The following is a 27145-nucleotide window of genomic DNA, read 5'->3' as shown; positions in this document are numbered from 1 at the left end:
CACACACAGAAGATTTTGGAAACAAAGTGGGGTCTTCTCTATAACTTTCTTCTCATCCAGTCTAAGAGCTGCAGAAGACAAAAAAATAAAGGTTTTTGAAATGGTGGTCTTGCTGGATGATGAGAGCATGTCTGCAAAGCCTCTGCAAGTAAATGCACACAGGGCAGAAATCAGATGGGTAAGAGCACCTGTGTTGCTGGCATAAAAACAGTAAAGATCTTCCATCGAAATTTAACTTATCCACCCCCTTCCTCCACCTCCCTACAGCAATTACTCCTTACATGGCAGGTGGACTCATAGCAATAGTAGTATGGGTCAGATGATTTTGTACCCAAGCAGTGTGAGCAGGGGGGAAGGGACATCTGCTCCCATCCCAGACCACTAGACTACCAGGATGACACCCCCCCCCCCCCCCAAAGTAAGTTCAGAGGGGGATTTCTTTGGCAGACTACTAGTGTGTGGGGGGGAGACACTATCAGTGTGGTGGACATGTTTTATCAACATGTTATCTGGCTGCTGGTAGCACAGCTGTACTTAATACCACCTCTTGAAGTGGCATTAAGTACAGCTGCACTTAGCAGTTGTGATGGCTAGCACATAGACCAGTTCTCCACTAGCTGCCAGTCCTCTGCCTTGCCCATGTGCTGCTCTCTTACCTGTGTTAAGCAGCTAGGGCAAGTATTTTTTTTTTAAACCATATATTTTACCATGCTGGTTAAGAAGCAGTAACAGCTGCTGTTGTAAAACCTAGGCTAGCTGCTTACACGGCTTACTAAACCTGCTTAAAAACAAATGTTGATGCTATGCATCTAATTACCACTAGAAAAGTGCCATACTAATCAAGAAGAAATAGCCAGCCTTTGATGGTTTGTGGAAGACAAGCAGGATACAATGTTAGTAGGTCTCTGGTTGTCTTTTAACACAAAAAAGGGAAAAGTGAATTCTCCAAGGACAAGCAGGACATTGTGTCTTACATCTGGGTGCCATCATCTGATGGAGCCCAGTGTGTAACGTTGCCCACTGTAATATCTCTTTAAGATGCTTTTCGCAGTATCATACTGCAAATGTGCATGTGCCTTCCCACCCAGGGAAGGCACATGCAGGGAGGCTGCATTTATTGCACTCAATGTAAACTCGCTTCATTTTAGTGCCTTCCTTTGTGGGATTCTTTTGTTTTCCCCTCATATTTTTGTTTCCCTTACCCTTTTAATACACCTATAGAGAGAGTTATTGGCTCCAGAAGCCCTCTTAAACCTGAGCTTCTTCCAGGGATACATTGAGTGATGCTGTCAGGTGAGTTTCCTTTTTTCCTCACCATTGAGCCATTGGATTTAGCATTGACAGTTTTTCCCTTCATGCCCCAGAAATTTCCCAGTGGCTTTAAACACACTTCTCGGTGCAACAGGGTCATCTCAGGGACTGATCCCCATACTTGGTGCGTTTGATGTCTGGGATCAGACCATGACACACCTAATTGTATTCTCTGTTTGCATATGCAGAAAAGTAGAGAGGCTGAGTGTGAGAAACTTTTTCATGCTAAGCCCAGTCCACTTGACATCTGTCCTCATGGCTGCTACAGCTCCATCTGACACTGGAAATACAGTGGCATTGAGGAGGTCTCCACCTGCCTTGACATTGGACATTACGGCAGGACCCTAGGACCAGTCAACATCTGACCCAACACAGGAGGCATGTAGATTCTACAACCTCTTTGTTGGAACCGAGGGATCCTGATGCCAAGCATCACCATTAGTCCCCTTCAGGGCATCAGCATTGCTGGCACCGGAGAAGCGTCGGTGCAAAGAGGACTGCTCCCCTTCTGTTGTGGTGCTGACATGGGAGACTACATGCAGCTAAGACTCAGCCTGTGAATCTGCCAATGCCAAATCGAAAGCAATCTCTGTCCTAGCATTGGCCCAGTCTTTACCAACGCATGCCCTTGAAGAACGGATCCAGGCCATGCTTAAGGAGCACCTTAATGTTTCAAGATAGGTTGTTCGGGGGAAAGTCTCATACAGTCACGGGTTAATCTCTTATCACTCATAAGGTGTACCCCTATTTCTCCGAGGACAAGCAGGCTGCTTGTTCTCACTGATGGGTGACGTCCACGGCAGCCCCTCCAATCGGAAACTTCACTAGCAAAGTCCTTTGCTAGCCCTCGCGCGCCCGCGCGCACCGCGCATGCGCGGCCGTCTTCCCGCCCGAAACCGGCTCGAGCCGGCCAGTCTTCTTTTGTCCGCACTCGGTACGGTCGTGTTTTCGCCGTGTCGAGCCCCGGAAAGTCGACCTCGCGCGTCCAATTTGTTTTGAACGTGTTTTTTTTTTCCTTCGGGAAAGCTTTGTCCTAGTCGGGAAGTGCTCCGGAAACCCCTCGCCGGGTTTCGTGTAAATCCTCCCCGTACTTCTAGCTTTTTTTGCCCCGGTAAGTTTTCTTTCGTCGTCGGGGTAGGCCTCTTTTCGGCCTCGGTCGAGATTTTTTTCTCCCTCTAAATTTTGGTGCTCCAAATTTCGCCATTTCGGCTTTTGATTTCGCCGACGTGATTTTTCCGCCCATGACATCGAAGCCTTCCAGCGGCTTCAAGAAGTGCACCCAGTGCGCCCGGGTTATCTCGCTCACTGATCGACACTCGTCGTGTCTTCAGTGTCTGGGGGCCGAGCACCGCCCTCAGAACTGTAGTCTGTGTTCCCTGCTTCAAAGGCGGACTCAGGTAGCGAGACTAGCCCAGTGGAACGTGTTGTTCTCGGGCTCTTCGTCGGCATCGGCACCGGGATCTTCGAGTGCATCGACGTCGTCAGCGTCCAGACCATCTTCCTCGGCCGCCCCTGCATCGAGTGCATCGAGGGCATCGGGCCTCTGCATCGGCGCCGAGACATCGGATAGCTGCATCGACGTCGGTGGTACCAGGACCTCGTCTGCTGATGTCGTCGGACGGTGGTGCATCGGGTGGAGTGCAGGTGAGGGCTGTCCATTCCCCTGCTGGTGGCGGTGAGCCCTCGGGTGGGTCTCCTCCTACCCCGAGGGCTCCTGCGGTACAGCCCCCCCCGAGATCGACCTTCTTCAGTCTCGGCCCCGAGGAAGCGACGGATGGATTCGACGTCCTCCTCGTCGGGGCCGGGGAGCTCCGGTGACATGCTTCGGAAGAAATCGAAGAAGCATCGACACCGGTCTCCTCCCCGTGTCGGCACCGAGAGCTCTGGGTCGCCGAGGGATTCGGCACCCAGCAGGCATCGGCACCGAGAGGACCGCTCACCCTCTGTTCAGGAGGTGTCGATGCGCTCCGCTCTGGACAGCCCGGAACAGCCTCCACGCCCGGAACAGGTTCTGACGTCGACGCCTGCATCGACCTCTCAGCCTTTCTCCGCAGCCACTCTAAACGAGAGCCTCCGGGCCGTTCTCCCAGAGATTCTGGGAGAGCTGTTGCGCCCTACCCCTCCGGTACCGGCGGTGCTTGCGCCTCCGGTACCGTCGAGCGTGGCGCCGGCTGGCCCATCGCCCGGGTTGAGGTCCCCGACGTCGGTACCAGCGTGCGGTGCCGACCGCGGCCACCTCCCAGGAAGGCTCCCCGACTACGTCGGCGGAGGGAGCTTCGCCGATGCGGGCCAGGGAGTCTACCTCTCGACGCCCCCATCGTGGACGTGGCTCCACAGAGTCGAGCAGGGCGAGGTTGCAGACACAGGTCCGTGAACTTGTGTCTGACACCGAGGGTGAGGCCTCGTGGGAGGAAGAGGAAGATCCCAGATATTTCTCTGACGAGGAGTCTGAGGGTCTTCCGTCTGATCCCACTCCCTCTCCTGAGAGACAGCTTTCTCCTCCCGAGAGTCTGTCTTTTGCCTCCTTTGTCCGGGAGATGTCTACGGCCATCCCCTTCCCGGTGGTTGTGGAGGACGAGCCCAGGCCTGAAATGTTTGAGCTCCTGGACTATCCTTCTCCACCTAAGGAAGCGTCCACTGTTCCCTTGCACCATGTCCTGAAAAAGACATTGCTTGCGAACTGGACCAAGCCATTAAGTAATCCCCACATCCCCAAGAAGATTGAGTCCCAGTACCGGATCCATGGGGACCCAGAGCTGATGCGCACGCAGTTGCCTCATGATTCTGGAGTTGTGGATCTGGCCCTAAAGAAGGCTAAGAGTTCTAGGGAACATGCTTCGGCGCCCCCGGGCAAAGACGCTAGAACCTTAGACTCCTTTGGGAGGAAGGCCTACCATTCCTCTATGCTCGTGTCCAAGATCCAGTCTTACCAGCTCTACACGAGCATCCACATGCGGAACAATGTGCGGCAGTTGGCGGGCTTGGTTGATGCTCTTCCCCCCGAGCAAGCCAAGCCTTTTCAGGAGGTGGTCAGGCAGCTGAAGGCGTGCAGAAAATTCCTGGCCAGAGGAGTTTGACACTTTTGATGTTGCGTCCAGGGCCGCTGCTCAAGGTGTGGTGATGCGCAGGCTCTCATGGCTGCGTGCCGCCGACATGGAGAATAGACTCCAGCAGCGGATTGCGGACTCGCCTTGCCGTGCGGACAACATTTTTGGCGAAAAAGTCGAACAGGTGGTAGAGTCTCTCCACCAGCGGGACACCGCATTCGACAAGTTCGCCCGCCGGCAGCCTTCAGCTTCTACCTCTACAGGTAGACGATTTTTCGGGGGAAGGAAGACTGTTCCCTATACTTCTGGCAAGCGTAGGTACAATCCTCCTTCCCGACAGCCTGTGGCCCAGGCTAAGCCCCAGCGCGCTCGCTCTCGTCAGCAGCGTGCGCCTCAGCAAGGCCCCGCGGCTCCCCAGCAAAAGCAAGGGGCGAGCTTTTGACTGGCTCCAGCAGAGCATAGCCGACATCCAAGTGTCCGTGCCGGGCGACCTGCCAGTCGGGGGGAGGTTGAAAGCTTTTCACCAAAGGTGGCCTCTCATAACCTCCGATCAGTGGGTTCTGCAAATAGTCCGGCAGGGATACACCCTCAATTTGGCCTCAAAACCTCCAAATTGTCCACCGGGAGCTCAATCTTACAGCTTCCAGCACAAGAAGGTACTTGCAGAGGAACTCTCCGCCCTTCTCAGCGCCAATGCGGTCGAGCCCGTGCCATCCGGGCAAGAAGGGCTGGGATTCTATTCCAGGTACTTCCTTGTGGAAAAGAAAACAGGGGGGATGCGTCCCATCCTAGACCTAAGGGCCCTGAACAAATATCTCGTAAAAGAAAAGTTCAGGATGCTTTCCCTGGGCACCCTTCTCCCCATGATTCAGCAAAACGATTGGCTATGCTCTCTGGACTTGAAGGATGCCTACACACACATCCCGATACTGCCAGCTCACAGACAGTATCTGCGATTTCAGCTGGGCACACGCCACTTCCAGTACTGTGTGCTACCCTTTGGGCTCGCCTCTGCGCCCAGGGTGTTCACAAAGTGCCTAGCTGTGGTAGCAGCGGCGCTTCGCAGGCTGGGGGTGCACGTGTTCCCATATCTCGACGATTGGCTGGTGAAGAACACATCCGAGGCAGGAGCCCTGCAGTCCATGCAGATGACTATTCGCCTCCTGGAGCTACTGGGGTTTGTGATAAATTACCCAAAGTCCCATCTTCTCCCAGTGCAGAAACTCGAATTCATCGGAGCCCTGCTGGATTCTCGGACGGCTCGCGCCTATCTCCCAGAGGCGAGAGCCAACAACTTGTTGTCCCTCGTCTCGCGGGTGCGAGCGTCCCAGCAGATCACAGCTCGGCAGATGTTGAGATTGCTGGGCCACATGGCCTCCACAGTTCATGTGACTCCCATGGCCCGCCTTCACATGAGATCTGCTCAATGGACCCTAGCCTCCCAGTGGTATCAGGCCGCTGGGGGTCTAGAGGACGTGATCCACCTGTCCACGAGTTTTCTCGAATCCCTGTATTGGTGGACGATTTGCTCCAATTTGACTCTGGGACGTCCCTTCCAAATTCCTCAGCCACAAAAAGTGCTGACCACGGATGCGTCCCTCCTGGGATGGGGAGCTCATGTCGATGGGCTTCACACCCAAGGAAGGTGGTCCCTCCAAGAAAGCGATCTACAGATCAATCTTCTGGAGTTGCGAGCGATCTGGAACGCTCTGAAGGCTTTCAGAGATCGGCTGTCCCACCAAATTATCCAAATTCAGACAGACAATCAGGTTGCCATGTACTATGTCAACAAGCAGGGGGGCACCGGATCTCGCCCCCTGTGTCAGGAAGCCGTCAGCATGTGGCTCTAGGCTCGCCGTCAAGGCATGGTGCTCCAAGCCACATATCTGGCAGGCGTAAACAACAGTCTGGCCGACAGGTTGAGCAGGATTATGCAACCTCACGAGTGGTCGCTCAATTCCCGTATGATGCGGCAGATCTTCCAGGCGTGGGGCACCCCCCTGGTGGATCTCTTCGCATCTCAAGTGAACCACAAGGTCCCTCAGTTCTGTTCCAGGCTTCAGGCCCACGGCAGACTGGCGTCGGATGCCTTCCTCCTGGATTGGGGGGAAGGTCTGCTGTATGCTTATCCTCCCATACCTCTGGTGGGGAAGACTTTGTTGAAACTCAAGCAAGACCGAGGCACCATGATTCTGATTGCTCCCTTTTGGCCGCGTCAGATCTGGTTCCCTCTTCTTCTGGAGTTATCCTCCGAAGAACCGTGGAGATTGGAGTGTTTTCCGACCCTCATCACGCAGGACGAAGGGGCTCTTCTGCATCCCAACCTCCGGTCCCTGGCTCTCACGGCCTGGATGTTGAGGGCGTAGACTTTGCCTCTTTGGGTCTGCCAGAGGGTGTCTCCCGCATCTTGCTTGCTTCCAGGAAAGACTCCACTAAGAGAAGTTACTTCTTTAATTGGAGGAGGTTTGCCGTCTGGCGTGACAGCAAGGCCCTAGATCCTCGCTCTTGTCCTACACAGACCCTGCTTGAATACCTTCTGCACTTGTCTGAGTCTGGTCTGAAGACCAACTCCGTAAGGGTTCACCTTAGTGCAATCAGTGCATACCATTACCAAGTGGAAGGTAAGCCGATCTCAGGACAGCCTTTAGTTGTTCGCTTCATGAGAGGTTTGCTTTTGTCAAAGCCCCCTGTCAAGCCTCCTACAGTGTCATGGGATCTCAATGTCGTTCTCACCCAGCTGATGAAACCTCCTTTCGAGCCACTGAATTCCTGCCATCCGAAGTACTTGACCTGGAAGGTCATTTTCTTGGTGGCAGTTACCTCGGCTCGTAGAGTCAGTGAGCTTCAGGCCCTGGTAGCCCAGGCCCCTTACACCAAATTTCATCACAACAGAGTAGTCCTCCGCACTCACCCTAAGTTTCTGCCAAAGGTCGTGTTGGAGTTCCATCTGAACCAGTCAATTGTCTTGCCAACATTCTTTCCCCGTCCTCATTCCTGCCCTGCTGAACGTCAGCTGCACACATTGGACTGCAAGAGAGCATTGGCCTTCTATCTGGAGCGGACACAGCCCCACAGACAGTCCGCCCAATTGTTTGTTTCTTTTGACCCCAACAAGAGGGGAGTGGCTGTAGGGAAACGCACCATATCCAATTGGCTAGCAGATTGCATTTCCTTCACTTACGCCCAGGCTGGGCTGGCTCTTGAGGGTCATGTCACGGCTCATAATGTTAGAGCCATGGCTGCGTCGGTAGCCCACTTGAAGTCAGCCACCATGGAGGAAATTTGCAAAGCTGCGACGTGGTCATCTGTCCACACATTCACATCTCATTACTGCCTGCAGCAGGATACCCGACGTGACAGTCGGTTCGGGCAGTCAGTTCTTCAGAACCTGTTTGGGCTTTAGGATCCAACTCCACCCCCCGAGGGCCCTGTTTGTTCTGTTCCAGGCTACACTCTCAGTTAGTTGGTAAATTTTTTAGGTCAATCTCAGTTATGTCCTCGCCGTTGCGAGGCCCAATTGACCAATGTTGTTGTTTTGAGTGAGCCTGGGGGCTAGGGATACCCCATCAGTGAGAACAAGCAGCCTGCTTGTCCTCGGAGAAAGCGAATGCTACATACCTGTAGAAGGTATTCTCCGAGGACAGCAGGCTGATTGTTCTCACAAACCCGCCCGCCTCCCCTTTGGAGTTGTGTCTTCCCTTGAAGTGTATTGTCTTGCTACATACTGGACTGGCCGGCTCGAGCCGGTTTCGGGCGGGAAGACGGCCGCGCATGCGCGGTGCGCGCGAGGGCTAGCAAAGGACTTTGCTAGTGAAGTTTCCGATTGGAGGGGCTGCCGTGGACGTCACCCATCAGTGAGAACAATCAGCCTGCTGTCCTCGGAGAATACCTTCTACAGGTATGTAGCATTCGCTTTAGTGACAAATCTAATCATAGACTACCGCCAACCTTCCTTGATGTGTAGTCACTTTTATACCTAGTGTGACAAAATGTTTTTTTTTTAATTATTTTTTTTACATTTTTCAATTTTGTTAATCTTCATCGTTGATCATATTATTGCAGTGCTTTTAACACCCCACACATTTCTCAACTCTCAGTTAACGTCCTTTATGGTAGAAATGCATTATCGATTAATGCTAATGGAGGTGACTATAATGCACTTATCTGCGTGCCCAGGTGTGGCTGCTACCCGACAGGTGCCTGTTAACGCAATTCCAGCTTTCTCAAGGGTTAATATCACACCGGACAGCCTTTCTGCCTTCACCATGGAAGGTGGCTGATGAAAAGGCAGAATGGCTGTCAGGTGTGATATTAACCCTTGAGAAAGCTGGAATTGCGTAACAGGCATCTGTCGGGTAGCAGCCACACCTGGGCACGCAGATAAGTGTATTATAGTCACCTCTGTTAGCATTAATCGATAATGCATTTCTACCGTAAAGGACGTTAACTGATAAGAGTTGAGAAATGTGTGGGGTGTTAAAAGCACTGCAATAATATGATCAACGATGAAGATTAACAAAATTAAAAATAAAAAAAAATAATTAAAATTAAAAAAAGATTTTTTGTCACACTAGGTATAAAAGTGACCACACATCGAGGAAGGTTGGCGGTAGTCTATGATTAGATTTGTCACTAAAGAAGGGTACACCTTATGGGTGATAAGAGATTAACCCCTGACTGTATGAGACTTTCCCCGAACAACCTATCTTGAAACTTTAAGGTGCTGGGTGCTAAGGCACTTGCACATGTTTAATGCGATACTGCCAAGAGCCTCTTAAAGCGAGGAAGTGAGTTCAATTCCCACTTCAGGCACAGGCAGCTCCTTGTGACTCTGGGCAAGTCACTTAACCCTCCATTGCCCCATGTAAGCCGCATTGAGCCTGCCATGAGTGGGAAAGCGAGGGGTACAAATGTAACAACAAAACAAAATTATGCTGGTAGGGTTCTGTCAAATCACATCACCCAGATGTAAGAATACATATCCTGCTGTCTGCTATGGAGGTGAGTAACTTCACTATATGGTGGTAGTGGCAACAGGCCTTTTTTTTTTTTTTTTTTGTTTAAAACACAAAAAGCCCTAACAAAAGCAACGTGGATATCATAAAAATAAGTGCTAGGGGAATGGAGTTCAACTTTAAACAGTACAGATACCAAACATCTGTCTTGTTGTGAATCCCTTTCCAAATAGGAAGTTTATCCACTCCTACCATAGCTGAGATAATATTAAACCATCTCTGACCTCATGTGCAACTTTCTTTAATCACCTTTCTAACTCTTCTTACTCTCTTACCTATCTATATGTTCCATCTTTCCTTTACCCTTCACTATCAATTAAAATGTTCTATTACATACTGTGTTGACATTGTAGTTATACTATGCTATACTTTTTGTTATTTGAATATTTTTACTGCTGTAATTGCCTATTGTGTTTGATCTATTCTTACTGTACACCACCTTGAGTGAATTCCTTCAAAATGGCAGTAAATAAATCCTAACAAATAAGATATGAACATGTAGACTGAAGTCTACATTGCTCTTTGGAAATCTCTTTGGTGGGCTGCTGTTGTGAGCCCCTGCAGGGCTTGTGACTTACTGTGCACTTATCCTGTGGCAGCCCCTCCCCCCTCTCATGGGCTTCTTGTTACCATGGTTGAAGGCCAAAGTTAAGACAGAGGTTGTATCTGCTAGTTCAGGAACCCCATGATGCTTTGATGCTGCTGGAAGGCCCAGCTAGCGGCATGGGATCAGTTGTGGCACCTATGAACATTTGGCGCCTAGGATAGTTGCGTATGCTGTCTCTCCATACCTCCCCCTTCAATCTTGTAGTGTTCTCTTCTACCATCACTTGGCACTGTCCTTTCTCACACACCCCCAGCACCATTCCTTTCTCTTCCCACTCCCCCCAAGCCTGTTCATTTTGCACCTCCAAGACCTCACAGTGTCAGGATTTAAGTGTGCCCTGGCAACCACAAAGGGCGCTGTGGCTTTATGCACTACTATTCACCATGCTGTGTAACAACAGGGAATGGGATGGGAAGAGAGGTGCATGTGTTCACCCACTTCTGACCTGGCACCTGGTTCTTGTGATTGTCTAGCAAAGGCCAGCTCCTGTATATAGTTCTTGCTGTGGCATCACAGCAGACCAGGAGAATAAAAAAAGTCACAAAACAAAGGCAAAAGTTTAAAAAAAATGTGAATGCATTTGTTGACATATGCTTTTGTATGGTCTTCAAATTATTCGGTTTTGTAAAACAATTTTTCAAATTGTGTGTGCAATAATTAAGCTTTTCTTTTGGAGGGGGAAAGGAGCAAAGGTATAGGGCACAGGTGTAGCCACTGGTGGGCCTTAGCTCATCCACTTCCAGCACAGGCCCACCCAGCAAAGCACTCTTGGTATACCTTGTAGGATCCACCATTTCTCATTAGTTGAAGACATCTGCAGTTCACCATAACTCTCTTTAGATAAGTGCAGCAGTGCTCCTGATCTGCCAGTGCTGGAACCCTGTGTATGCTCAATTCATGCACAAGAACTAAGTATTGTTGGGGTGCTGGTGGCGGTTGGGAACGCTGTCATTGACTGTCACAGCTGTCTGAGTGGAGTGGTGATAGGCTATGGATGTCTTCAGCTGGCAGATCTTGGGGAATCTCACCACATAAGGTATTAATGTTTAAGTTGACTGAGGATGGCTGGGTGCATAGGATGCAGGGAAATGCATCATGTCCACCCATTCTACCTGTTGGCATAGCCAGATAGCAAATTTTGGGTGGGTGGGTCATCGATATACAGAGGGGGAATCCATTTTCTCTTCCACTAGGGAATGAAAGAAGGTTATGGGGAGGGGCATTTTCAATAGTACGTCTAAGTCAGACTTTGGATGTTTTGTGCTAAATGTACCAAATCCGAAGAGGAAATTTATTGAGTGAAGAAAAAAGAAAAAGTCTATTATTCTGTTTTGAAAATATCATTTTGAACAAGGTTTTGTGCATTTATCTTTTTAGGCCATTTCCAGAACAAAAAAACCACACCACCTTACACAAGTTAAAAATGCACAAAATCAAGCCAGTGGGATGTAGGAGGAGCCAGCATTTTTAGCAGACTGGTTTCCCAGACATCCCAGGAGAGCAATGGGGCACTGCTGTGGACTTCACATACATTCTCCCAGGTATACATCTCACTGTTGCACTGCTGAGTCCTACAAAACCGGCCACCTCCAACTGTACATCACTACAACAGCCCTTATGGGTGAAGGGGGCACCTATATGTGGGTATAGTGGTTTCTGGTGAATTTTGCAAGGTTCACAGTTTCCAGCACAAGTGTAACAGGTAGGAGGTGGTATGGGTCTGGATCCACCTGTTTACAGCGCACTGCACTCAACACTACAATACTCCAGGGCATTGGCGTAGCCACAGGTGGGCTTGGCCCACCCAACAGTAGCACACATTCAGCGGTAGCTGGTAGGGATCCCAAACTCCGCCAACTGAAGACTCCCCCCCAGTGCCGTAGCGAGGGCGGCTGACACCCGGGGTGCTTTGCCCCCCTCAGCGCGCGCGCACACCCCCCCAGAGTGCATCCTTACCAAAGGGGGCGGGCGGTAGGGCTGCTCCGCCCCAAGTGCACGTCGCTGGGAGCTGCGTCGACTCTGCTGGTTCCCTGCTCTCTCTGGCCCGGAACAGGAAGTAACCTGTTCCAGGGCAAAGAGAGCAGTGAATCAGCGGAGCCAACATCCCCCCAGCAGCGTGCACCCGAGGCGGCCCCACCGCCCCCCCTTCCTATGCCACTGCTTCCCTCTGATGATAACGAAAGCAACACTCTCCACGATACCGGCACCTGCACAAGCTCGGTTTTCAGCGCATGCCTGCTGCAGATGGCCAAGGTGGAAAGAAGTGTTTTCCCGCCATCTGAGATACGTTTTGGTGGAGGGGGGGGGGGGGACGACAACATTTGGTGCCCACCCATTTCTTTTGTCTTGCCCATCCAAAATCTGTTGTCTGGCTACGCCCCTGCTCCATGCTACGCATGCTGCTCTAATAGACCTGGCTATAATATTTGAGGCTTTTATAGAGGCTGGTGAGTATTTTTATTCACAATTTTGGGGGGTGGGAGGGTGTCATCCCTGATTCCCTCCGGTGGTCATCTAGGCAGTTAGGGCACCTTTTTGTGTCTTATTCTTAGAAAAACAGGTCTATACCAAAATGTTGAAGTTTTCGCCCTAGATGTTTTGGTTTTGTTCCATTGTGACTGTAAAATGTCCAAGTGTTAGGCACGCCCTAATCCCACCTTTAAAACATCCCTGATTTGGATGCACTCCAGATGAAATACATAGATGTCTGCAACACAGGATTTGAAAATATTGATTTGGATGTTTTGAGAAGAAATCCGTCCAAATGATGCTTTGATACTTTTTGGACGTTTTTCTCTTTCAAAAATGATTTCAATGGGCACATAATGAAGATAGGAAGAGAGAAATTAATTGTTAATTGAGGGAAGAGAAAACTGTGCCCTTTTTAATAAGCTCTATATAAGAGCAAAACGGAACATCCCCCCCCCCCCCCCACTGAAGCCATTGAGCATCCTGCTTCTGCTGCTGGAAGTGGTAAAACACCCCTTGACACCATGGTGTCAGAACCGCAGAGGTTCAAAATGGCTGCCGAAACCAAGCTGGCCTGAGGGGAAAAAAAAGATGTGCACCCTGAGCGTGGGAATCCACTGCGTCAAAATAAAAGACTGCCGCACTCATGGGCTCAGCCTGAACAGCCTCCTGGACATGCTCATAAGAATAGACATACTGAGTCAGACCAATGGTCCATCCAGCTCAGCATCCTGCCTCCAACAGCGGCCAATTCAAGTCACAAGTACCTGGCAGAAACCCAAAGAGCAGCAACACTCCATGCTACCAATCCTGGCGCAAGCAGTGGCTTCCCCCTTGTCCATCTCAATAACAGACTAAAATTAATGCAGGTGCTCCCGATGCTGCTCTCCGCTTCCCACAGTGGAAGCAGCGCTTAACTAATTCGGCTGCCATTGTCACTGCAGACACAAAGGGAGCCCAACACAGCAGGGAAATTAAAGGTGCACTCACCCTTAGCAGTGAAATGATGTCCACAGAAGACAGTGCTGCTTGAAGGATAAGTTATAGCTCACTCTCCCAAGAAAGCCCACCAGCACCAAAAGTCAATTGCCTAGCTGACAGAAGAAATCCTCTGTCCTGTGCTTTTTAGGTAGGAGCTGTGAGAAAGGAGAAGATGGCAAAGGGCTGGAGAGGAGACTGGGGTGGGGAGAGACCTGGCATCAGATGTACCCCCTAAAGCTGGTGCCGCTCAGCCAAGCACCCCTGAGCTACACTGAACCAGAATACTTGAATAGAAGCTGCAGCCAGAAGAACCCAGGAGCTTGGAGAAGACTGTTCATCTGCCTGCTGGAGATAGAGAATACTGAATGTCCCAGAAGCAATCTGTCCATTACGACAGAGTTCAATTCAGTGCTCTCTATCTCCATCTGCTGATGGTCACAACCCAAAATTTCTCTGGCTTCATCTGTTCCTGACGCTAAGGAATTAACAGTTTGAACATTTCTATAATTGTTCTTTCACTGATCTACAAGACATACTAGGCACTTTCAAACTACTACTTTAATACATTTTTTAATTCTGTTTTTGAGAGCAGATGTGAAAACTAAGAAGGCGCTGTATCAACAGGCTACTATTCCATGAGGTACAAGACACCCAAGACAAATTTTTTTCTTAGGTGAGATTAAGCATTTTTGAACTTTCTTGAGTGTATGGCTTAGTTTTTAAACAGAAGTAGGCTTAAAGATGTTTTTCACATTACCTTGCTCAGGTATTTTGGTCAAAAGATCCAACACAGGTGTAACAACTCCTTCTTCATTCACCTGTATCTTCCAAACCACTATTAGTTCACATCTATAAAATAAAAACATAAATATATTTTAAAAAGTAGTTGAACCATATTTCATTTAAGGAATTAAATGATACAGAAAATGTTTTTTTTAAATCACTGTTAAAACAAATACAACATAAAAGAAAATAACGTAAAAAACACTGGACCAGAGAAACACTTAACATTGTCCCTGTCTACAATAAACAGCTATTACAGTCGTTTACATATGCTGACAATACAGATGTAAAGGAACCCATATTTTCTTAAATAGCTCCATCTCTTAACAGCAGCCACTTCATATTTCCCAGTAAGACATACAGGATTCCATCAGGCATTCATAGATAAAACAGTATTATTCTTCCATTCAGATAATGTAGTCTGTATTGCTATAGCCATAAGCACATCAAATAACTTGGAACTTTCTTTTCTTGATACATGAGACAAGACCACTGACCTCCAAATAACTACTGTATAACTAAAATCAGTTTGAATCCTTTACACAGTTGTAATTTTTTTTGTTACATTTGTACCCTGTGCTTTCCCACTCATGGCAGGCTCAATGTGGCTTACATATTGTATACAGGTACTTATTTGTACCTGGGGCAATGGAGAGTTAAGTGACTTGCCCAGAGTCACAAGGAGCTGCCTATGCCTGAAGTGGGAATTGAACTCAGTTCCTCAGTTCCCCAGGACCAAAGTCCACCACCCTAACTACTAGGCCACTCCTCCTCCTATCCCATACTGGCACCCAAAACTGTTGAAGATTCAGACAAGCATACAACACATGTGACAAAGTTCTGACAGCAAATTTACAGGACCAACATCTATTAAAACCAGTCAGTCAGCTTCACAACTTTTGAAGGGATCCATAATGCCCTATGGGCAACATAATACAAAGACTGAGTGACCGCTGCTAACAATGATGCAAAAGCCTTTCCACTGCAACTCCGTTTCCACTCCCTAATTCATACTCCCGCACAGGTATATTTGTCACTAAGTTTTGCCTTTGTATATAACACAGATGCTTTCCTAGGCAAATCTACAACACAAAAACTTTCAGCTCAGAAGTCATAACTGCAAATGAAAGGTCTATGTTTGAATACTACAGAACCTCATCTGCAACCATTAATTCTAATGTCTAGGCTGTAGATTATACTCTGCACTAAGAGCCTCAAAAGTTTTAAACCCCTCTCCCCATTCAGTATCTGGTGAACAAAAGAAATATGCCTTCTTTGTCAGTCCACCTAGCTCAATGTCTCATCTTCAATTTAGAATTGAGCCGAAAGGAGGCAAATTCCAAATGAAACCATGACAATCCCACTTACATCAGCATATTATCACAGTCATCAATGGAAGATGAGGCACCACTTTTCCAGCCTGAACTGTAAACTACACAAAGGAAAAGGCCTAACAGAAAGGCACTTTCTCATCCACTCATCTATAAATCTTGCAGCAGCAGCTGTCATTAGAAAGGCATAATATCATCATTTACAATCTGGAAAATTGATTCAAACTCTTTCCTTTTATGCCATAAAAATCTAGTAATTTTACCTTCCATTGTTCTATAAAGTGAATCAGAAAATGGAAGTTATCATGCTCAACATATAATTCAATTTGGGTGCCAGTACAATTTTATCCAAATTGCAACCCACCAAAACAGCCAATGTGGGGACTAACAACTGTATAACTTATTACAATGTCCCAAACATCCAAACTTTTTTATATAAAGCAGATATCTTGTGACTGCAAATAGAATAAACAGTATGGTTATTTTATTTGGGGATCATCAGATCTAACTGCAGCACAACTCATATGAACAATTTTGTTCTTTCATTTCAAAGAAAATGGTTGTGGTGCGAATCCTCATAAGATCTCCCTTTTCTAAATTTTTCTTTGCTTTTCTTAGTTTTTCATATTCATATTTATATTCCATAATAGTCCATTTTATAAAAGTGAGCTATATGCTTTTATCCCGACTTATCTTAGTGAGGCGGCAACCTTAACCGCAGGAGAACCTCCACCGACGTGGCCAGGTTTCGCAGTATGCTTCTTCAAGGAAGAGGCTCTCATATCATGATTCCAATGCTCCTGCATAAAGAAAAAATGGCCGCGCAGGAGCATTGGAATCATGATATGAGAGCCTCTTCCTTGAAGAAGCATACTGCGAAACCTGGCCACGTTGGTGGAGGTTCTCCTGCGGTTAAGGTTGCCGCCTCACTAAGATAAGTCGGGCTAAAAGCATATAGCTCACTTTTATAAAATGGACTATTATGGAATATAAATATGAAAAACTAAGAAAAGCAAAGAAAAATTTAGAAAAGGGAGATCTTATGAGGATTCGCACCACAACCATTTTCTTTGAAATGAAAGAACAAAATTGTTCATATGAGTTGTGCTGCGGTTAGATCTGATGATCCCCAAATAAAATAACCATACTGTTTATTCTATTTGCAGTCACACGATATCTGCTTTATATAAAAAAGTTTGGATGTTTGAGACTTTGTAATAAGTAGTACAATTTTATCAGCATTTAATTGCCTCTCCCCCAATAACAATTGAAAAGGTGACCACTTTAGGAATATATAATCAATAAGTTAGTAAAGCAGTCCTATTAATCTCTAAAGAACTTTCCAAAGTATTACTATATCATCCTCCGAATATCTCATCTTATTTGGAGACCATACAAAAGATCATCAGATGCAGAAAGTGGGTGTATTCCAATCAGGTGTGAGCAGAACACTTGCACATCAGCACTTGCGTTCCTCACTGGTCCACTTTTTGAACATTTTTTAAAATATATGTTCCAATGTGAAAAGAAACTCCCCCTATTAAATGTATTCTTCTTGTTTTTCTGATAAAACAGTATTTAATAGACCTCTATCATATCTCACCCTCAGCCGCCTTTTCTCCAAGCTGAAGAGCCCTAGCTGCTTTAGCCTTTCCTCATAGGGAAGTCGTCCCATCCCCTTTATCATTTTCATTGCCCTTCTCTGTACCTTTTCTAATTCTGCTATATCTTTGCTGAGATGCAGTGACCAGAATTGCGCACAATATTCGAGGTACAGTTGCACCATGGAGCGATATAGAGGCATTATAACATTCTCATTTTTGTTTTCCATTCCTTTCCTAATAATTCCTAACATTCTATTTGCTTTCTTAGCCACTGCTGCACACTACGCAGAGGGGTTCAACATATCCAATGATGACACCTAGATTCTTTTCCTGTGTGGTGTAGAGGTATTTCTCTCTATTTCTCACCTTTGATAGGCCGAGGCCTGGTTAGGCCATGAACCATTTTTTTCTGAATGAACAACATGGATTCTGCATGTCTTCTTGATACAGCTGTTCTAGTTAAATTCATCCAAAGTCATGTTTACTTGCACTAACCTTCCAGTTTATCTCATGGGAAGCTGTGAAGGAGAGCATGCGCTTTACAGCACACAGGGTCTCCAGTATCTTGTGTGAAATTGTGGAGCAGTGTTATGCACTGCAAGACATGAATGAGGCAATGCTTGTTGTTTACCTCCGTGGCGAGATTACTTCTGATAAGGTGGTATTTCTGGAAGTCCAAGGCCCCTCATTGTGATGACTGTATGTAACCTGAACAGAGGTATACGGTTCCTGATTGGTCCCCGATTGTCACCTGGGGACCCGGACAGCTGCCAACCCTGGATTTGGAAGAAGGTTGGAGGAAGACACAGGAGAAGAGAAGATATGATAGTGTATGCATCTCTCTGAGGAGAGGGACTGAATTTCCAGAACACATGCACTGTATCTCTCTGTGCTGAGTACAGTACAAGGAAGGATTCTGAAGCTGATTTATGGCTTCCCAAAGACTCAGTATCCAGCTGCTTCGCAGAGCAAGGTCATGTCGGACTATACCTGATACTGTTAGAGGGCTTGCTGAAACAGCTTTAGCCCTGAAGGGGAACCAAGTCATCACCCCATCCGAAGCTGAGGACCACTAAGGGTGAAAGACCGGGATTTTCTTCTACATTCTAGGGCCCTAGTTAGTATCCTGATTTTGCTGGTCAAAGATTGGTTATGACTCAGGCACATGGTCTAGGCTAATATAGCCACTGAGTTGGTAATTTCTTCTCAGGATAGTATTATAGTTGAGTAATCACATACATATCCTATATAATAATTCTCACCTCCAACATTCTGAGGCTGCCTGGAACCGTGGTCTGCTTGGTGCTGTAGATCAAACTGACGTCATGAATCCCACTGATTGGCTGTGCCTCGGGTGAAGTCACAAAGCAAGCAAACCTATGAGATGCTGCAGGACGTTTAATAGACAGGAGTGGAAGTGAGCAAAGCAAGTCTATGGTAAGCAAGGAAGCCCATTGGTTAATCTCTGTTTCCACTCCCCTATGCAGCCGTCATTGGTATACACTCAAAAACAAGCAAACCTAGGAGCTGCTGCTTCACATTGTCGTTTTTAAATTGTTGTTCCATCTGAAACAAGTCTAAAGCTGTTTCAACTGGATAGACAGTGCCTTAAAACGTGGAGGACAAAAGGAGGGGGGAGACAGACAGACCCTGCAACTAGGAGGGAGGGAGGACCCTGCAACTGGGAGACAGACTGGGGGGGGGGGGCAACGACCCTGGAACTAGGAGGGAGGGGGGACCCTGGCACATACTCTCATTCTCACACACACACTTGCACCCAGTCTCACTCTCTCTCCGTCACACACACACTCGCACATTCACTCTCTCTCACACAGTCACTCGCACACACACTCTCTCAAACATACACACTCCGAGGAAAACCTTGCTAGCGCCCGTTTCCTTTAAAACAGAAACGGGCCTTGTTTACTAGTAGCTATATATTCATATATCTATGTTTGTGTAATCATCAGTATTTTATGCTCAGTATAATCCTGACTGAAGTGGAATGAGTAAACATAAATTAAATGTTTACTCTTTCAAAAAGTACAAAGAATAGAGGACCTGCCATGAAGTTATGTAGTAATACATTGAAAACAAATAGGAGAAAATATTTTTTCACTCAATATAGTTATGCCCTGGTACTCGTTGAGGATGTGGTAAAAGCAGTTAATGTAGCTGTGTTTAAAAAAAAGGGTTGGACAAATTTGTGTGTGTGTAGGCGGGGGGGGGGGGGGGGGGGGGGGAGTGCCATAAACCATTATTAAGTTAGCCAAGCAGAAAGCCACTGTTTATCCCTGGGATAAGTAGCATAGATTTTGCAATTTTTTGGAATTCTGTCAGGTACTTGTGACCTGGATTGACCTTGTTACAAAAAGGGATATTGGGCTAGATGGACCTCTGTAAGTTTGTTGTTGACATCTGAGGCAAAAAGAGACCCCACTTGTGGAACAACTAGTTTACTACTTCTAGAAAGTTTTAAGTTTCAGGAGATATCCATGGATGATTCTGAGCTTTTGGTACTGGTGTGCTCTATATCTATCTATCTATATATACATACACACACATTATGAATGGTGATACTTGAAGATGGATAAATAACCATGATGCAGATACTTCTGTCCCTAGTGGGCACAACATGGTGATTGATATGAGGAAACTTTTCCTTCCTGGATCATGTCCCGTCCTATCTGTGATTGGAAGTTGATGTCATAAAAGTCCTTTATTAAGTTTTTGCTAATACTCCACCACTGAAATGACTGAGCAAGTTGCTTTCTAATAGTCACCTTGTAAGATAATAATTGAGTGGTTTGAGTCCACTGAGATTTGTGCTCCCATTGTGTTCATCACATGTGGGACTTTTGCAAAATGATTACATGGACAGTTGCTGCCAAAAAGCTACAGCAGTGATAAAGTCAAATAACGTTTCCTGTCTTTTACTCAGTTCATTATCTGCAGTCTGTGGTCTGTTCCTACCGGAGTGCAGTGGCAGTCTACTGCTTAGTGCAGTGGGCTAAGAACCTGGGAAATTGGGTTCGATTCCTTGTGATTCTGGGCAAGTTACTTAACCCTTTATTGCTCCAGGTACAGTACTTAGATTGTGAACCCACTAAGGACCACTTTGACTGTACCACAGAAAGGTGGTATATCAAATCCCAATACTGTCCCCATGAATTGAAGTTTTTGAGCTGGATTCAGATATGGCTTTTGCTTATTATAGGAAAGGGAAAGGAAAACTGAAAGAAGAATAGAGATACGGGTACGGGTGAGATAGAACTGTGAAGGGGCGGTATTAGGGAATGAGAAGAAGGAAGCATATGTACATTTTCAATTTTCACTTGTGTTTATCATCACATTCATTTAACCCTCTCACAATCTTGTCTAACCATGGCACTGACAACTAGTCAGCTAGGGACCATGGACTATGCCTCATTCTGGAACCCACAAATGACTATTATATATTAAATCTCTCCATGAGTTTGCTGCAAGACTTCTATTTTTCCAACAGTTTCCACTTCAAAAGCACTCTAGCTTAGAATATCCAATTTCTTTCTGTTTTAAAAGTCAGGTGCTGTCACTCAGTTCCACATCACGGATAAATGTGAAACATAAAATGCTAAGGGGTTTCTCTCTAGCTTCGAGTACAGGTAAAGACAAATACGAAGGACTCTGGACTCCAATGCCATGACTCTCGGGGATCCTTTTACAAAGCGGCGCTATCAATTAGCATGCACAACGTAAAGAAGCCCATGGGAACTGAATGGGCTTCTTCGCATTCCGTGTGCATCCAATCAATAGCGCCGCTTTGTAAAAGGAGCCTTTAATTTCCTACAGAGGGATTTTGTCAAATGCCTTCTGAAAATCCAAATACACTATGGGGCTCATTTTCAAAGCACGTAGACTTACAAAGTTCCACAGGTTACTATATACTATATGTCTCTTAATTTATTGGCTCATCATTATCCACTTGTTTATGTCTTCCTAAAATTATCAAATAATTTTGCTGAACCCATTTATTACATTTGTACCCCACATTTTACCACTTATTTGCAGGCTCAATGTGGCTTATATAATACCGTAAAGGCGTTCACCAGTCGGTAGATAACAAATAAAGGTTGTATAGTGGTCGAATGAGGTAGGTGTCAGACACCTTGAAGGTCGAAAGGGGATGAAGATTGTATATTGTCCATTATGATCACTGGTTGTGCTGTGTTGCTGGGTGTTGGGGATTATGTTGGATCGGTGGGCTAAGCCTTTTTGAAGCGATTGGTTTTCAGTGATTTTCTGAAGTTTAGATGGTCGTGGATTGTTTTCACAGCTTTTGGGAGTCCATTCCATAGTTGTGCACTTACATAGGAGAAGCTGGATGCGTGAGTTATTTTGTATTTAAGTCCTTTACAATTTGGGTAATGTAAGTTCAGGTATGAACTGTTATGATCGTGGTCAGAACCCCTCTCAAACTTACCTTTTTCCTGGGGGTCAGCTTCTTAGCTGGCTTCTGTTTCTTTTGTCTGTCCTTTCTGAGCTAGCTCTCTCTCTCTATGCTGGCAGCTTCCAGCAGCATGACTAATTGTTTTACTTTACTACAGCTGTGTGTGTGGACTGAGTTAGCTCTACCTCTCTTTGGGTGTACTGGCTTCAAGTGCTTCACGGTGCTGCATTGGTGTGGGTTGGGCCTCTCTGGGTTTCTGTGTGCTGTATGCCTGGGTCTAGGGAGTGTGACATCATCTGGGAGGGCCTTGATAAGGAACTGGTGTTCCTTCCTTCAGGGCCTTTGCAACGTGTGCTTTAGGTAGGGTGGTGCAGTGTGCACTTCTGACTTTGTGTCTAGTTTCCCTGCTTGTTTTTGCTAAAGGTCCGGGTTAGTGTTAGTGCAGTGTGCACTGGTGACTGTGTGTTTAGCTTTCCTCCTTTTCCCTTGTGGTTCCCCTGCTTTTCCCTCTTGGTGCTTTGGTAGCATTGCTGTGTGTAGGGCTTTGGAAGCTCTGTTGCTGATAGAAGTACTTCAGGGTTTTGTGTTGTTAGGAGCACTGCAGATTTGGCTGTTAGAAGTACTTCTGGTGTTTGTGCTGTTGGGAGCAGTGCAGTCTTTGCTGTTTGTGTTTGGTGCTTTGGAAGCACTTTTGGCTTACGTGTTAGCTTCCCTGTTTTTCCCTTGTGGCTCCCCTGTCTTCCCTTTTAGTGCTAGAAGCTCTTCTGGTTGTTTGGTGCGTGGGGGCACCATAGTTAGTTTAGAGTTGTAGAGCTGCTGTAGTTTGGTGTTTTGGAAGCACCTTTATTAGCTTTGTGTTTAGCTTCCCTGCCTTCCCTTGTAACTCCCCTGCTTTTCCTTTTGGTGCTGTGAGAGGCACTCCTGTTAGGTCAGTGCCTAGGGGCACTCCTGTTAGTATAGGGCTTAGGAAGTCCTTTTGTTAGTTTACTGTTAGGAACACTTCTGTTGGTTTAGGGCTTGGAAGCAATTAGGTCAGTTTAGAATTTAGGAGTACTTCTGTTTCCAGTCCTGGTCCCTGTGTCATCTGGTATCCGGTAAGTCCTGTCGGCCACTCGAACCCAAGGGCTCAACCCTTGGGGGGGCAGTGGCTAAGTGCAGGTGAAGCTGTACGGACCAGTCCGGTGTGTGCTCCAGTCCAGTGTGTTCCAGTCCGGTGTCCTCCAGTCCGGGGGATTCCAGTCCAGTGTTCCAGTCCTGTGTCCTCCAGTCCGGGGGATTCCAGTCCGTGTGTTCCGGCTCGCTGGGCGGTGCCTGCAGTCCCTGCCGGTGCCGGTGTGCTTGCCCAGCATTGGTTGGTGGGTTTTGCCTGCTGCTTTCGCTCCTCATCAGCAGCCCAAGGGCTCATGTTTGCTCCAGAGCCCGGCCCCGCAGGCTCTGAACCTGAGAACCTGACATGAACGTGATGATCCGCTTCTATTTCTGGTTGGTAGATCTATGAGGTCTATCATGTATCCTGGGACTACGCCATAGATAATTTTGTGGACAAAGGTGCAGATTTTGAAGAAGATACGTTCTTTGATTGGGAGCCAGTGCAGCTTTTCTCCGAGGGGTTTAGCACTTTCGAAGCGTGATTTACCAAATATCAGCCTGGCAGCTGTGTTTTGGGCGGTCTGGAGTGTTTTTGCGAGTTGTTGTTTACATCCCGCATAGATAGTGTTGCAGTAATCTGCATGGCTTAGAACCATTGATTGTATTAGGTTTTGAAAGGTTTCCCTTGTGAAGAAAGATTTTATTTAAGTTTCCACATTGAGTAGAACATTTTCTTTATTACGGAGTTTACTTGGTTCTCAAGAGTAAGGTTGCGGTCGATTGTGATGCCGAGTAATTTTAGGCTGTCTGAGGTACGGCGGGTGTGTTCTAAGGTGTTTATGGTGGTGGGTTTGTAGTTGTTATGTTGAGATGAGTGGATGAGGCAGTGTGTTTTTTCAGTGTTCAGTTGGAATGAACTTGCCCATGAATTGATGATGTTCAGACCGTCATTGATTTCATTGGTTATTTCTGTCAGGTCCTGACTGAAGGGAATATATATTGTCACGTCATCTGCATAGATGAATGGGTTGAGGCCTCGGTTGGATAGGGACTTTGCCAGTGGGATCATCATCATGTTAAAGAGTATTGGTGATAATGGTGATCCTTGAGGTACTCCACAGGTGGGTTTCCACGGTGGTGATATGTTTGAGTTTAATTTTACTTGATAAGTTCTGGTGGTTAGAAAACCCTTTATCCAGTTAAGTACATTTCCATCAATCCCGAAGTGGCCAAGGAGTCTTAGTAGTATGACTCATTCCCATTACACTGTATATCTATATGGTTAGTGATTTTTATTTTATTTTTTTTTAGTATAGATTCAACAATTCTGCTAGGCACACCTGTCAGGCTGACCACTCTATAGTTTCCTGGATCACCTCTAAAGCCCTTTTAAAAAAACGTTTTTACATTATTTACCCTCCAATTCTCAGGTATCACAGTTCTTTTCTTTCTCCACTCATAGTTCAGAATAGTCACCTTGTCCCAACACTTCTATCCATAATGCTAGTCTTCTGCTTTTACCATAATGCCCAGTTATCTTGCTTCTACATTTTTTTGGTGGGCATCGAAAAGCACTTATCCCAAACTCACTCAGTCCGTGAATGAAATTAATGGCACAGAACAAAACTGACCAAAAAAAAAAAAATGGAATGAGTCAATTTTGGAAAAGTCCCAGGTGATCACTGGCTGTGAATCATCTTGACTGTAGTCTATTACTCTGGGTTGAAATTATTCATCTTTGATCTTTAGGTTATTTCATCTTCCCCATTTTTGATCTACTGGTGACTTCTGATGTAACTCCTGTGGTATTTATGTGCTTTTTCTTATTAGCTGCTGTGATGCTTAAAGGAATTTTTTCTCTTGTTTTGTACATTCTGTTGTTCCTTTCCTTATATGTACTGATGGTTTCGTATTCATTTTTTCTGTTTGTTAAAATTTATTTTTAATTATTAGGATTTATGTACTGCCTTTTTGAAGGAATTCACTCAAGGCGATATACAGTAAGAATAGATCAAACATGAGCAATAGGCAATTACAGCAGCAAAAATATTCAAAAACAATAAAATGTATGGTGGCATAGTATACTACATTACAATCAGGGGAATTTTAGAAAGACAAGGGCGCCCATCTTCTGACACAAATCTGGAGATGGGCGTCCTTCTATTAGGGTCGCCCAAATCGGCATAATCGAAAGCCAGTTTTGGGCGTCCTCAACTGCTTTCCGTCGTGGGGACGACCAAAGTTCACGGGGGCGTGTTGGTACCGTACTGAAGGCGGGACTGGGGTGTGCTTAACACATGGGCGTCCTCGGCCGATAATGGAAAAAAGAAGGGCGTCTCTGACGAGCATTTGGCCGACTTTGTCCATTTTTTTCATGACCAAGCCTAGAAAAGGTGCCCGAACTGACCAGATGACCACCGGAGGGAATCAGGGATGACCTCCCCTTACTCCCCCAGTGATCACCAACCCCCTCCCACCCAAAAAAAAAAAATTAAAAACATTTTTTGCCAGCCTCAAATGTCATACCCAGTTCCATCACAGCAGTATGCAGGTCCCTGGAGCAGTTTTTAGTGGGTGCAGTGCACTTCAGGCAGGCGGACCCAGGCCCATCCTCCCCTACCTGTTACACTTGTGCTGGTAAATGTGAGTCCTTCAAAACCCACCCGAAACCCACTGTACCCACATGTAGGAGCCCCCCTTCACCCTTTACAGCTATGGTAGTGGTATTCAGTTGTGGGGAGTGGTTTGGGTGGGGGGGGGGTTGGGGGGTCTCAGCACACAAGGTAAGGGAGCTTTGTACCTGGGAGCAATTTCTGAAGTCCACTGCAGTGCTCCCTAGGGTGCCTGGTTGGTGTCCTGGCATGTGAGGGGTACCAGTGTACTACGAATGCTGGCTCCTCCCACGATCAAATGGCTTGGATTTGGTTGTTTTTGAGATGGGCGTCCTCGGTTTCCATTATGGCCGAAAACCGGAGACAACCATCTCAACATTTAGGTCAACCATCTCTAAGGTCGACCTAAATGTTGAGATTTGGGCACTCTCAACCGTATTATCGAAATGAAAGTTGGATGCCCATCTTGTTTCGATGAGTTTCCCCGCCCCTTTGCCGGGACGTTCTTAGAGATGGGCGTCCCTGTTCGAAAATGCCCCTCCACGTCAACACAGTACGTAATAGAACATTATAGTTGATAGTGAAGGGTAAAGCAAAGATGTAATATATAGATAGGTAAGGAAGTAGGAAGGGTTAGAAAGTAAGGTGATTGATTTAAAGAAAGTTGCACATGAGGTCAGAGAAATGGTTAAATATTATCTCAGCTAGGGTAGGAGTGGATAAACACGTCCTGCTGCAGTATATGCAGCCTGAGTCACTCCTTGTTTGTGTTAGTGAGACTAACAAGTTAGTTTGTCCAAGTTTAAGCATGAAGATTGACTATAGCCTTTTACTTTCATTCTTCAGCACTTTTACAGTGTTCATGCTATTAAGTACACCTGGTGGCCTATAATATGAGCTCCATATGTATATTTCTGAGAACCAGGGAAGCCAGGTTCAACTCCCACTGCTGCTCCTTGTGATCCTGGGGAAAATCACCTAACTCTCCATTTCCTCAGGTACCAACTTAGATTGTAAGCACTCCAGAGGTAGGGAAATATCTACTCTATTTAAATGAAACTCACCTTGAGTTACTATTGAGAAAGGTGAGAGCTAAATAGTGCTACATGTACCTTGTTACGGGTATTAAGGCTTGATTCAGAAGTAGATCACATTGCTTTTCTATACCGTGTAGTACTTTTATCCCGTAGCTGGCCTGATCAGAGAAATTTTCAAGTTGATTTCAAACTCCAATTTGCTCATACAAGCATACAGAACTATGCTGTGAGAACTATATAGTTTATTATCACAGTCACCCGAGAGTGCTGTACCTCCAAAATAGACCACAGTTTAACACTGATTTTTACGCTCTATTAATAATTTACCTATGAAATTCATGTTACATTCCTGAACAAATATATCCAAATAAAATAATTCAAATGGATTTGATTCTTATTTTTGCCAAACAAGAAATGATCATAACTGGAAATAAAAATGAGTTTGCGTCACCTTCTGTGTCTAAGGAATACACCTGAAGTTGTATTAAACCAGGATTTCTCGGGACCCACCCAGCCAGTCAGGTTTTCAGAATATTCACAGTGAATAAGCAGAGATAAATTTGCATGCTCTATCTCCACTGTATGCAAATTTCTCTCATTCATATTCATTACAGGTATCCTGAAAACCTGACTGGTTATGTATGTCCTGAGGACTGGGTTGATAACCCCTGTATTAAACACATTTTAGTTTGTAATCCAGCTAAGACACTCACATTTCTTGAGCACAGACTGCCTTACCCTGGGAGCTTCGGATTCCTTAGGACCATGTAGTTTGCTGAAGAACCTTCGGGAAGTCGAACATTTTCTGGATATTTTCCCTACAAAATAAA

The 27145-nt window shown here is 46.3% G+C and overlaps 1 long non-coding RNA gene across 1 annotated transcript; it reads right to left on the bottom strand.

Moving 5' to 3' along the window:
* On the bottom strand, positions 1-27145 carry LOC115459623. The gene is made up of 3 exons (XR_003940310.1): positions 27054-27145; positions 14188-14279; positions 1-68 (listed from the first exon to the last, which is right to left on the bottom strand). It is a non-coding gene; the product is annotated as an uncharacterized LOC115459623 (long non-coding RNA).

Source organism: Microcaecilia unicolor, unplaced genomic scaffold (assembly GCF_901765095.1).
Source record: "Microcaecilia unicolor unplaced genomic scaffold, aMicUni1.1, whole genome shotgun sequence".
Lineage (NCBI taxonomy): Eukaryota > Metazoa > Chordata > Amphibia > Gymnophiona > Siphonopidae > Microcaecilia > Microcaecilia unicolor.
Note: the sequence above shows the minus strand (reverse complement) of the source record. Positions and strands in the feature narration are given on the sequence as shown.